The following is a 13,393-nucleotide window of genomic DNA, read 5'->3' on the forward strand; positions in this document are numbered from 1 at the left end:
AAAAAATTGTGGTTGATACTTTGCCATCTTGTCTATGGATTTCTACATCCAGAAAGTGAATACTGTTGTTATCGTAGTTCCGTGGTGAATTGGATTTGATCGGTGATGTTGTTCCAGCGCTCAAGTAACTTGTGAAGGTTTATACTTGTGCCTGACCACAGTATAAAAATGTCATCTATAAATCTGAGGTATAATTTACCATGTGTTTGCCAGGCTGGGTCATTCAGGATGTGCGTCTCCTCAAACATCTTCATGAATAAATTGGCATAGGATGGTGCTGCGCAATTACCCATAGAAATCCCACATAGTTGGTTAAACCAGTTGTCTTTGACTCTAAAGTAAATATGATACAAGGTGAATATCATAAGTTCCATCAATAGTACTTGTAAATCAGTATCCAATGTAGATCCGTTGAGTGCCTTTTCTACAGCTTCTAAACCCATGTCATGGGGTATCGAAGTGTACAACGAGCAAAATAATGAGTTGATGAATAAAAAAGACTTCAAAAGCAAAACCCTTTGAATTTAAAAAAAACGTTATTGTTCGACAAATGTGAACAAGACTTCTTCAGTCTTTTACAAGCAGTGCACAGAGGAGCCTTCCCCCATGCTGGGGTAGCTTTGTAATAGTCAAGTCTGCGAAAATGCCAATTTTCAGAGCCAGTCAGTGTCAACGATGAGCTAATGTGTTGTTTATTGTGTGAACTGGATAATATGGAGTATACTGGTTCCCAGAGAACTCTGTTGTGATATAGGTTAATTTTGGTGGAAACTTGATAGTAAGAAGTGGAAACTTTCAGTTGTTTAAAATTGTGCTTCATAGGTTAGTTTACCCAAAACCTGCCCTGACTTCACAAAGAGGAAAACCTTTTCTCAACAGCGTTGTGATTGGTCAGGAGGCTACCCAGCCAGGAGCTTATGGGGAGGCCATGCAGCCTGCATGGAGAAGGGCAGAGTGTGCAAGACTGGTTTGGGCAGCCCCAGGGGGCCGACAAAACAGTCTTTGCGCACTCTGGAATGGGCAGGCACACCACTCCTCCCCTGCCCGCCCGCCGGCAAATAAACATAAAATGGCAATAACTGAAAGTTATTCCCATTTTATGTTTCTGCTTTTTGCACTGCGAGAAAGCAGTGGGGCAACGGTCCTCCGCCCTAGTGGAGGAGCCGCCCTTATATTTGAATGCTGCTTTTGCTTCTAGCTTAATTACGGTCAATTGGGTGAAGTAAAACGCCACTAGCAGGGACTCGGACTATCTAAATCACCAAGATGGTTTGAGAGTGGGAGGTACATTTGACCCTACACACTTCACATGAACACGATGTGAGACCCTGGAAGTCTATCTCAGACATGGCAGGCGTAGGGGCAAACTTTCCAGCTGCATCTATTAACACATACACACAGCTGTGGCATAACCCAAATCTTCGCCCTCTTTTTAGGGTTGCATATGTAGGGAATTGGCATAAGTCTCCTCTGCAAACTTCGTGGACGTTTTACTTTGTCATTTGCAGTGTTATATAAAAAATAAATCCCAGGCATATTTTTTGAGTACAGTTGAGGCACTATTTCGTAAATGTTTCTGTTAGTGAATTTAATATTACTCATAATGAGGAGCTGATGACTCTTATTAACTCGCCTATTATGGTGCAATACGACAATTATATTATCGACTGCTTCTCAGTGAAAAAGAAGACATCCTCGCGTTTTTGGGTATCAACTAGTCAAAAGCTACCGGTCAAAATATATCAAGATTTCTTTCTGAGCAATCAAATGAGAACCAGTTAGGATTCTGTTGGTAATATACTCCATACGGCCATATAGTCTTTCAGTGGGTCGGCAAGTGTCCGTACTCCCAGTGACCTCAGGCGCGCGCCATTCATTATTGTCCCCACAGCGCTGCCCTCGTCTCACCCTCAGTGAGCTGGAAGTGGCGAGGGGGGAGTTCCCCTGTGACGTCAGTGAGAGGCAGGGTTTCAGATGGGAGGGAGCGTGCCGCCTGATGGAGCCCCTCTCACCCGTCACTGCTCCGCCTTTAGCTCAGCCTGCGCTGTGCTGCGCGTCCCTGCACCTGTCAGGGGTGCCAGAGAGGAGTACACTACTGCGCAAGAAGGTCTACCCCGACTCTCACTGAATGCCTGCTGTCCAGAGCGCTGCACTGACTCTCACTGGATGTTTCCTATCTGAGCGATGAGGTCAGCGCCAATGGTCACTGCGTGCACGCTGCCTGCACCGCGAGCTTGCATTAGACTGTCACTTGATGGCTAGACACTAGACAGTATCTGGGTCTGATGCCTGCACCGACACTTCAGTACATCCTGCCACTGACTGTGTTCTGCCTGCTGCTGCCCTGAACAAGTAGGGCTTCGAGAGGCGGGAGCGTGCAGCCACAAAGAGTGGACACTGGAACCCAAAGACAGAATACAGAGGTAAGGTGTCTGCTTCAGCGCGTCATGTGGACAAGCAGACCCCAGACATGCTGTGGGAGCAGTGTAAAAAGACACTCTGCGAGAGGCAAGGGGCATGCTGGGAGAGAGAGGCACGGTGTGCGACCGACTGTCAGATATTGTGGAAAATGAGCTGTTCTTTGGCGTGCATCTTGCTGCTAACACACTGTGTCACTTATGTCGGTGTCTTGTGGTTTCTCTTGCATTGTTCTGTGCTCGATTAGTAGTAAATTGTCCTTTTGGTGTTCCTTATGTGAACTTTTATGCATTTTTCAAGTGCGAGTGAAGTTATTTTTGATTTTGACTGTCAGATATTCACACTTTGAGAGCATGTGAGAGAGATACAACGAGAGAGAGGCTGTGAGGGAGGCCCACATGGGCAAAATGAAAGAGGGAGACAGAGAGACAGGCTGCAAAACAGGAACACGTGTGTTCTGTCTGGGCTGCGAGTGGACTGAGACAGAAAGGGACAGGCAGGGTCTGACATAGGCACCCATGGGTAGGGTGTGAGAGTGACGCACATGCAAGACAGGCAGCGGGAGAGGCACACAGACTATGAGAGGGGCGGTGCAGACAGCGAGAGGTGTCGTATGGGTAGATTGCAAGTGAAGCTCTCGCAACAGATTGCAAGGCTGGGACGCGCAGCGACAGGTTGCGAGGAGGTCACACGCAAGACACAGTCTGCCTGGTAGGTGCGGGACTGTTCTGAGAGAGTCATAAAGCCATGCTTTTAGCAATTTGTCACTCCACGGAATTTTTGAGGAGCTAACGACGAAGAAAGATGCCATGAGACGGACTGTGGGAAAAGCCCTCGCAGAGAGACAGGCTGTGAGAAAGGGTCACGGAGACAGACTGTGCGAGGCATTTAGATTTTGACTGTTGTAGAAGATTGAACAGAAGTAGAATGTGCGATGGGCACAGAGGTGCCAGACAGCGGAAGCCACACACGAAGAGGAACTCTGCAAGGGGTGGCACAGAGGCGTGCTGAGAGATGCCCATAGAGTGAGAGAATATTAAAGAACTAAGCATGTGCAGAGACAGTCTGTGAAACATAACAGAGGCAGGCTGTGTGAGAGGAACAAAGGCATGCTGTGGGAGTCGAGAGGTGCACACGCACAGCAAGCGAGGCACGTCACAGGCTGTGAGAGGCACACAGAGACAGCTGGTTAGAGGTGACAGCGATAACCTGTGAGAGACACACATTTGGAGACAGGCTCTGCTATCGCAGATGGATCGGCGCTTCCCTCTTCAGCCTTTCTCTGCTCCACGTGCTTCTTTTGAGCGCGGTCTGGCTTTGTCGGTCTTTGTGCCTCGTCAACAAAGAGAGGCGCTTTTCTCAATTAAATTGGGACAAGCTGAGAGAAAGAGAGGGGCGCAATCGCATCAAGACTGAGAGAGAGATTCGAACAAGCACGCGGACGAGCAACAGTAAAAAAAAAAAAAAAAAGACAGCCACAAACAAGCACCAAGAACGGCAAGGCGTGAAAGAGAGAGAGAGAGCGAGAGACAGACAAAAGCAAACAAGCACGGAAACAAGACGGTTCATTTTTATTGATTTGTGTCTGCGCCGCTGAATTGAATTGCTTTTTGGCAGCAGCGCTGTTCAGTGGGCATCTGATGGGTTCCGGATGCTATTCTTATGCCATAAATGGGCTCTGGGCCATCAATCGTCCAGGCTGTGTCCGGAGGTAACGTCAACCATGGGATGCTTGCTGCAGTTTTAAGTGGTGTTGTTAAGTGGCGCCAGCGCACATCGCGCGTGCTGCACCAAACGGGGTACAAAAGGGGGTGGTGATGGACGGAGCATCTGAATCAATCAAACACTCACACCCAGTCAAAAGATCTGGGTTTAATCCATCACCGTTCTTTAGCCCACTCTGCCACCCCAGTTCAGACATGGCTATATGCAAATCAGTCTGACCCTTTTTATTTTATTTATTTATTTATTTATGCATTTTTATATAGCGCGGACTTTACCCGAAGGTGTCAGAGCGCTTCACATAAGGAACAGAAATGAAACATAATGAGAAACATTACAAAAGAACAGATTTCAAACGCATACGTTACAGTACATAAGGTAATAGTGACATTTGTGAGCAAACAAAATACATGAGGTAGTAAAAATTGTGAGCAGTCAAAAATACATGAGGTAGTAAAGGTAATAGTGACAATTGTGAGCAAACAAAATACATGAGGTAGTAAAAATTGTGCGCATCCAAAAATACATGAGGTAGTAATAAGTGCACAGGAGGAAAAAGTGACAAGTGTGCAGTTACAAGAGAGGATAAAGTATCATTTGGGGTATAATACTGCAAAAGGTGCTAGACACTCCGGCACAAGAACAAGTGTTATGTAGGCAGAGGTGGCACTTGTGCCAGTATCAAAGGTAAAAACATGTGAAAGGTCGCAAATCGTGTGTTACAAGGGCAAAGTGGTGTGTGCATGTTACAAAAGGGCACAAAACACAGGTACATGGAAAATACTCCAAAAAGGCAGACACTCCCACCCCAGGGATACACTGGGAAGGCACTTCCATGGTCGTGGAAATTATCAGTAGTGGGAAGCCTTCCTCCAAATAACAAGAGGACGTGGATTACTTTTGGAGGTGTCTCTGGAGGAGGAGAACTTTGAGGTCCCTTTTGAAGGCCTGGGAGGAGGCGGTGGCCCGGAGCTGAGGCGGAAGGGAGTTCCAGATTCTCACTGCGTTGCCTGAAAAGGATTGGGCCATTGTTCTCTCCTTCTTGAAAGTGGGAGGTTCAAGTAGTAGATTCTCCGCATTGCGTGAAGGTCTAGAGCCTCCAGAGAGTTTCAGTTTATTCGCCAGGTAGCGAGGAGAGGAGGAGTGCAAGGCTTTGTGGGTGATACAAGCGGTCTTGTAGATAGCTCTAGCCTCGAAGGGAAGCCAGCGGAGGGTAGATAACATTGGTGTGATGTGATCGCTTCTTTTGGCCCCATAAATGAAGCGAGCTGCAGAATGGAAAACAGACTTAAGTGGGGACAGGTGAGATTTGGGGAGGCCAGTAAGAAGAGAATTGCAGTAGTCAAGTCTGGAGAGGACCAGCGATTGCACCAGGGTGATGAGGTCCTGCTCCGGGAAGAAGCGTCGGATTCCCCAAAGAAGGCGCAGTTGGTAACGAGCAGATTTAGCAATAGAATTGATGTGGGGAGTTAGGTTGAGTTTTTTGTCTAAAATGACTCCAAGGGATTTGGCGCTGTCGACAATGCTGGGTTTATTGTTTAGTAGATTCATCTGATCCATCCATGATTGGACCGGGGGAGGAGAGAGTGAGGAGGAGAAGAGGAGGAATTCAGTTTTGGAGGGATTCAGAATCAGTTGATGAGTTGACATCCAGTTTTGGATGGAGTCCAGAGTAGAGCTTAGGAAGGAGAGATCATGAGTGGAGGCAACCTTGAGGTAGAGTTGAGTATCGTCTCATGGGAACAGTCCAGCCCGAACTGCCGAGCCATGTCTTCCCTGGACCGGAAACAAGCTTCGAGGACCGGTTTCTGGCATTCCAGCCGTCTTCAGCCCGGCTTGCTTGAATCCAGTGGCAAAGTGAGCAAGGAACTCACGTCTGAGCATACCCTGCCACACTTATGGCAGCCAAAAGAGGTACAAAAGGGGGTGGTGATGGACGTCCATCACCACCCCCTTTTGTACCTGCTGCACCGAACGGCATTCTGCTGCTGAGCAAAAGTATTATCATTTATTTATCTTGTCCTAACTCTCTGGTGACTGAGAAACGTTGTTACAAGACACACGCTTCTCATTCGTGACACTCAGACAAGGTTGTCAGACTCCGCAACTCCTCAGGGGAAACCACAAGATGGTCGCTGGTGTACTTCACGAGTTGGTGAAGAGATTAACCCCCTCACTTGCCCCCCTCCAACAACCTCAAAAACATACTTCTTTCATCACGAAGACATGAGGCCTGGGCTGTGTTGGGATTATAGGCTGCAGTTTATTTAGCATGATTAGCACTTGCCCCGCCCCCTTGACATGGGTGCCCTGAATCACACCCGTCCTAAATCAGTTTCTACAATAATCAACAAACAAAAGGTAGTGGTGGTTTTAATGGTAGCACACCACTCTTAATGTGCAAAGGAGAACATGCACCCCACTCCCTCAGGTGTCAACCCACTATGGTTCAACTGAACCCAGTGTAATTGTTATATACAAAGTTAAACCTCGGCATCTGACCTGTTCAATACTTCATTCGTGGAGAGTTATCCAATGCAATGATACTCAATTTAAGCAAGGAGCAATGAATAATTTGCAGTTCAATTTAATGTTTTTATATATGTAAAATTTATTTTCAATAAAATATTTTGAAATAAAAAAAAAGGATACACAAATTGGGCAATATTCTCAATACATTTGATTCAGAAGGAAATTTGTTTGCAATGACATGATATTACAAGCCTGAAAGGTGTAATACAGTAAACCTCCTGTAGAGCCGCCGAACGACATCCGACATGTGTTTCGATACAAAGTAACTTACTCAAGGCTTAGAAATAATCCATAAGGATCGCTCGAATTTCATAGACACCCAAAGTATTCTTGTGAGGTTGACTAAATCCTATTCAGTGACTTTGTCGATGTCATCCAAAGCGATAAGCGCACCACACAAATTCAAGTGGGTTAGATATTTGTAAATCCAACATAAGCGTATAGTGGCCCTAGCAATTCGGTCGGCTTGTTTATATGAGAGATGGCCCAGTATTGCCTCTAAAGGAAGTATCCAATTAGAAAAGTATTTTTCTTATTTATCGATTCTGTATATGAAAACTGCTATTTAGGTTGAGAGGTTCATCCTATTGTGTCATGGACCAGAATGAACCCATAATATTTCGAGGAACCAGAGGGCTGTGATATGCCCCTTTGGCTGTGAATTCCGTCGTGTAAAGCCTACTGCCGTATCTTCCCCATGAAATACTGGCCTCTTCATAATGATGGCCTCAGTGTTGGTCTCTTTTGCTATTTTGACCCTTCTGGAGGTCACTAGTAAACTTTCAGTGTCGTTTTAATTACGTTTTGTCTTTGTGGTTTACACCTATTTAACTCATTTTATTTTGTATGTATCATTTACCATTTCATAATCAATGGGTCTATTTTACAATTTCCCTCTCTTTGGACCTCTTTTACCATTTTAAAATCTGTGTGTTTCTTTTACTCTTTTCCTTTTGTGATTGTCTTATTTATATCAATCTCTTCTAACTTTCTTTCAAACTTATCTATTTCTGTAGATCACTTTTATACATACCCTTTTTAATAGACTCTCTTTAGCCATTACCTTGGTCTCACATTTGCCCATAATATTTGTCAAACTTCTACTTATCTCTTTTGGTGGATCCTTTATAATGAACGCCAGTGCTTCAGGTTAGATGATAAATGTTCAGAGATGCACTAAATGGGTTGTGGCCCAAGATGTGTCCAAGGAACCTCTAAGGGAGGAGGCACATCTATAACTCTGCCGTTAGAGGGGAGAGGTCTACTAACTTCCACATTCAGTTCCTAATAAATGGAGCCTAACTTCCACTGAGAGTGTAGTGAGCATAGTGCGGTATGGCAAAATGCCCGATGAATAAGTGTGAATGCCAGGAACATGACAGCGACCATCTAAAGGGCTCATATGCATTGACAAATGGTTCCCCAACTCTAGGTCAGTCGTGGTGAGTGCAACCCTAGCATGAAAGCCATTAGCTTGCTTATCCCCTTTCCTCTCCTCTCCTCCAGTGGTGGTACAGGTGGCTTTGGGCTCTGAATACACTCACAGTTTCTAAAGATTTTACCTCTACCCCTGTGATGTCGCCTGAGGAAAATCTTACTGCTGACCATTCAAATTTGAAGCATACTCCATTTTTCATTGCAAGCTGATTCGTTTTCCAGTTGTCTGACCCTGGCATATAAACTGGTCTTCTTCAGCCAATGTGTTCAATCGCTCTGAATTCAAGAAGGAGATCAACTGAAAAGGAATTGCATTCAAGGTCAGGAATCTTGCACCTTTACTTTAAGGCTGGCACAATGTATGGAAGTTACCAGGATGAGGCAAACAACGGAATGCAGAACAAATCAAAACATTCACACCCAGACAAGAGATCTGGGTTTACAGGCATCATTTTTTTGCTCACCATGACACCCCAGTTAATCAGTCTTGACCCTGTGCCTCATGGGAACAGTCTAGCCCGAGCTTCCAAGCCAGGTCCTCCCTGGACCGGTTTCTGGGTTTCACCCCTTTTTAGCCAGGATAGCTTGTTTCCAGTGGCACAGTGAGCCCAGAACCCAAGTCTGGGCATTCCTGGCACACTTAGGGTGAGAAAGCAAAAGACACACAATTGATGGAGGAATGCAGAACAAATCAAAACTTTCCTCCCCAGTCAAGCGATCTGGGTTAAATCCATCATTCTTTTGCTCACCATGCAACCCCAGTTTAGACCTGGCCATATGCAAATCAGTCTTGACTCCGTGCCTCATGGGAACAGTCCAGCCCGAACTGCCTGGCAGTTCGGGCTGGACTGTTTCCATTGGGCGCAGGGTCCAGACTGATTTGCATATGGCTGGGTCCAAACTGGAATGGAATGGTGAGCAAAAACAGTGGATTTAGGCCCAGATCTCTGTACTGGGGTGAATGTATGACATTGTTCTGCATTCTGTCCATCAATTGTTCTTTTTGCATTTGTCACCCGAGTGGGTCTGGTATGCCCAGATGTGGGTCCAGTGCTCTCCATGCCACTGGAGTCAGGCTATCCTGGCTGATGAGGGCTGAAAGCCCGAAACCGGTCCTAGGATGCTTGTTTCCAGTCGAGGGAGGACCTGGACAGGCAGTTCGGGCTGGACTGTTCCCATTTGGCGCAGGGTCAAGACTGATTTGCATATGGCTGGGTCCAAACTGGAATGGCATGGTGAGCAAAAAAATGATGGATTTAGGCCCAGTTCTCTGTACTGGGGTGAATGTATGACATTGTTCTGAAGTCTGTCCATCAATTGTTCTTTTTGCATTTGTCACCCTGAGTGGGACGGGTATGCTCAGACATGAGTCCCGTGCTCTCCATGCCACTGGAATCAAGCTATCCTGGCTGATGAGGGCTGAAAGCCCGAAACCGGTCCTAGGATGCTGTTTTCCAGTCCAGGGAGGACCTGGCCTGGCAGTTCGGGCTGGACTGTTCCCATTAGGCGCAGGGTCAAGACTGATTTGCATATGGCTGGGTCGAAACTGGAATGGCATGGTGAGCAAAATAAACTATGGATTTAGGCCCAGATCTCTCTACTGGGGAGAATGTATAATATTGTTCTGTATTCTGCCCATCAATTGTTCTATTTGCATTTGTCACCCTGAGTGGGACGGGCATGCCCAGATGTGGGTCACGTGCTCTCCATGCCACTGGAGAGAAGCTATCCTGGCTGATGAGGGCTGAAAGCCCAAAACTGGTCCTAGGATGCTTGTTTCCAGTCCAGGGAGGAACTGGCCTGGCAGTTCGGGCTGGCTGTTCCCATTGGGTTCAGGGTCAAGACTGATTTGCATATGGCTGGGTCCAAACTGGAATAGCATGGTGAGCAAAAAACGATGGATTTAGGCCCAGATCTCTGTACTGGGGTGAATGTATGGCATTGTTCTGCATTCCGTCCATCAATTGTTCTTTTTGCATTAGTTACCAAGATGAAGCATTGACCTGTGGTAACTTGCTGACTGGGAGTCACACCTGCAGAAAAAATGGCCACCAGTCCAGCAGTACGCGCGCATCCATAGACTGTACAGCTCCCAGATGGAGGTAAGCCAAGGACACCCTGGGAAATAGAGGCCGAGCTGTCCAGAGCAAAGGAAGACAATTTGCAGACGCGCCAGCAGGAGGAGTGATTCTGGCTGTTCTGAGATGCAGACCAATGAAGTTACAGTGCCCTAGAGATCTCTAATGGCCACTGACTACGACAAATATACTGGCAATGGAACAAATAATGTGTCGTAGGCACAATACTCAAGAATCCCAGGGCCTTATTTATGAAGTTCTTGCGCCGCCGGTGCGTCACTTTTAAAATGGGAAAAAGTGACGTACCAGTGGCGCAAGGCCTTCATAAATGAGGCCCCCAGTACCCTAAAGTGAACTGGTGATCTCATAATCACTGATAAGCGGGTTATTGTGGTATACTCAAAACTAAACAGCATACATAGCCAAAAGAAAGTCAGGTGCGCAAGTATGTAATTTATCTTTAAGTGTAATGGGAGGTTACTCTATATCTTTCAGGAGATCAACTGTGACTCAAACCAACCGGTGTCACAGAAGTTCAGGGTGCCAGCGGGTACTGGGAAACAGGCCTGTGCCATGGGTTGGCTTGTAAGGCCGTTCATGAAGTTTAGGCACTGTTCTCTCTGACATGACTGGCTACAGTCAAAATTTTGTGTGGTGTCTGGGTATCCAAAAGGCCTAGCGCACCCACCAGAAAAGGTGGGACCCAGTGGGAGCGGGGCATCCTTGCTTAGGGTGAGGGGACACAGCAAGATGTCATTGTGATAACTCGGGAATTAGAAAAACTAGAAGGATGGCTCTGCTAGTTCTGATTTCAGAACAATTTGGTTAGCACATTGATGGCTCCTTATTGAAAGATGAAGACCCTAGAGTCCCTTTTGTACCTCATATCAAGAGATGGGGCACCACCCTAAGTAAACCGAGTTGTGTAAAACCTCTAAAGGTGACACTCAGTGCCCACAACTGGTCCACATACCCAGGGGCACATTACCTGATAGAAGGGGAGATGTACATGTGAGCTGGTAAAGCAGGCAATACTGGTTCACTGGAAGACATGGTCCTTTGCTGTCTACTGCAAATCTTTGCCACTTTCATGATGCAATTGATGATATTGGTTGTCATATTTGGTAACGGCTGCTGGCTTTAGATATTTGTTGCCACTGGGCAGGGTATTACTGTCTTGATCCTTGCAAGTGTCAGCGAGCCCATCCTCTCCTTTATCTGTCTAGGTCTGGACAGCTTCTTCCGACACCGGGCAGTCCAGCTCCCTTTCGTCGAAGGAGAGGTATCAATTTTCAGCCATTTTCTTTGGTCCAATGCTTAGTACTACTCTCAAGGGAACACCACTTCTTTTATGAGTTGGTGCTGCAGAGATGTTTTCCAAGGTCCAAAACAAGTATAAATAAATGGCTCCGAAATGGCCAGTACTTCTGGGAAGCTTGGTAGGCTGGGCTGTAAATTAAGGCCTAATGACAAGGTGAGTTCCCAGCTCTCCAATCGACCAGAACTTTGAGGATCTTTGTAGGCATATATCTGGGATTCCTATATGGCAGTGATCGAAATAAAAAATGGTCTTTGGGATGAAGACCAAGAATTCCCAGACCTGACACCCCAAGTAGATTCAAATAGATGCTGGGCAGTTCATAGACCAGGCATGTTTTCAGTTAATCCTGTTTTAGCAAGGCGCTGTTTGTGCTCAATATGTATTTGTAGCCCAGAAACCAGAAATGTGTGAAATCACCGTGGGACCTTTCGGATTCTAGTCCTAGGAGCTGCTCTAAGGCCAGGGAACCCCTATATTTACCCCTAATGCTTTTACCATTCTTGTAGACCACTCTTTTGCCATTTACGCTTTCACAGGTCATTTTACCATTTCCCTCTAAGTGGGCATCTCTTTTAACTTCTGTGTCCATTTGTTTGAATGTATGTGGTATTTTTGTATATAAACACAGAACATGGGGACCCTTATAGTCAGAAGGGACCATGGGTAGTAGTAAGTTATTAGAGACAGCAGTCCCTTTCAAGAAGAATACATCCACATAGCCAGGAAACTACAAGCAGGATAAGGTCTATTCCTGTCTAAATGGATGGTATTAGTATTTATTAAACAAAAAATAAAACATGAAAACAATACATTAACATAAAGTGAGTTGGACATGACAGGGTTTCAGAAAATAAACACAGATTTCCTTACCTCTGTCATGTAACTTAAAGTAACTTTAATAACTAGGAAATAACAACAGTCACATTAAAAAAACATCTTGTACTCCGTATAAATCATAAATGAAGGTAAGAGTTAAGACGTGGTTGTCGACAACATTTTGATCCCCAACAAAGGTTATGGGATCATCATCAGGAATAATGAATCAAGAAATGCCTGAGAAGATGCTATAGATGCAGTGAGTGAGACACAATACAAGTGGCGAGGAACGGTGTCCTAACAAGGTTGATAGATCCAGCGCGGACTTCAAGGTTCCTGGTAGATTGACAGTTGAGAGTCACATGGAGAAGATCAATGTCCCATCCAGGGTAGCTAGTGTGTGCGCTGCAGGTTGACGGTATAAGGTCATAGGGGAGAGCAAGGTCTCAATCCCAACTAGATCGGTAAGTGGGTGTGGATAGGTACTGGCAGTGCGTAATAGCACGCTCAGCGTTTGGGGAGACAGAAGTTAGGGAATAAATCCAAAGGATGAGAGGCTTGTGCAGTGGCTGCGAGGATCGCGGTCTGGAAGTGTAGCACAAACCTAGCCAAAGGACGCAGAGAACAGTACAATGTAAAAGCAAAGATACATTCAACAAGCAATGGGAAAGATTACTGGGCTCTGGCAGCAGAAGTGGACTGTTAATGCATTGTAATGTAGTGTTCTTACTGAGGTGCATCTTCAGCTCTTTTCTAAATTGTAGCATGGTTGCAGCGGCCCTCAAGGAACCAGGGATGTTGTTTCGGATACTGGGGCACAGAGAGAAAACCCTATTGCCTTGTATTGTGCACTTCTTTGCCTCCAGTCTCATGTGTTGTGGCTGCAGGTGTGCTGAGAGTCACAGAAGAAGGTGAGCTTGCCAGTTAGATATGCGGGGGTGCCGGTTTTGATGGCTTTGTTTATATTGATTGTTTTGGAGATGGTGTGGGAAAACAAGGGTATTCAATTGTGCTCCATCAGGAATGGTGTGATGTGATCATATTTCTTCAGGCTCTGAATGAAACATGC

General features: G+C 45.9%; 1 protein-coding gene across 1 annotated transcript in view; it reads left to right on the forward strand.

The window, feature by feature from the left end:
- The first annotated feature begins 2,043 nt into the window (after nt 1-2,043).
- The window catches only part of LOC147692101 (putative G protein-coupled receptor 132), a 158,039-nt gene continuing 146,689 nt past the window's right edge, over nt 2,044-13,393 (forward strand). The window contains exon 1 of the mRNA XM_086938404.1: nt 2,044-2,423. The gene's annotated coding sequence lies outside the window, so the exon portion shown is untranslated. The remainder of the gene's footprint in view (nt 2,424-13,393) is intronic.

The sequence above is a fragment of the Lissotriton vulgaris genome, chromosome 9, assembly GCF_964263255.1.
Source record: "Lissotriton vulgaris chromosome 9, aLisVul1.2, whole genome shotgun sequence".
Taxonomy (NCBI): Eukaryota; Metazoa; Chordata; class Amphibia; order Caudata; family Salamandridae; genus Lissotriton; species Lissotriton vulgaris.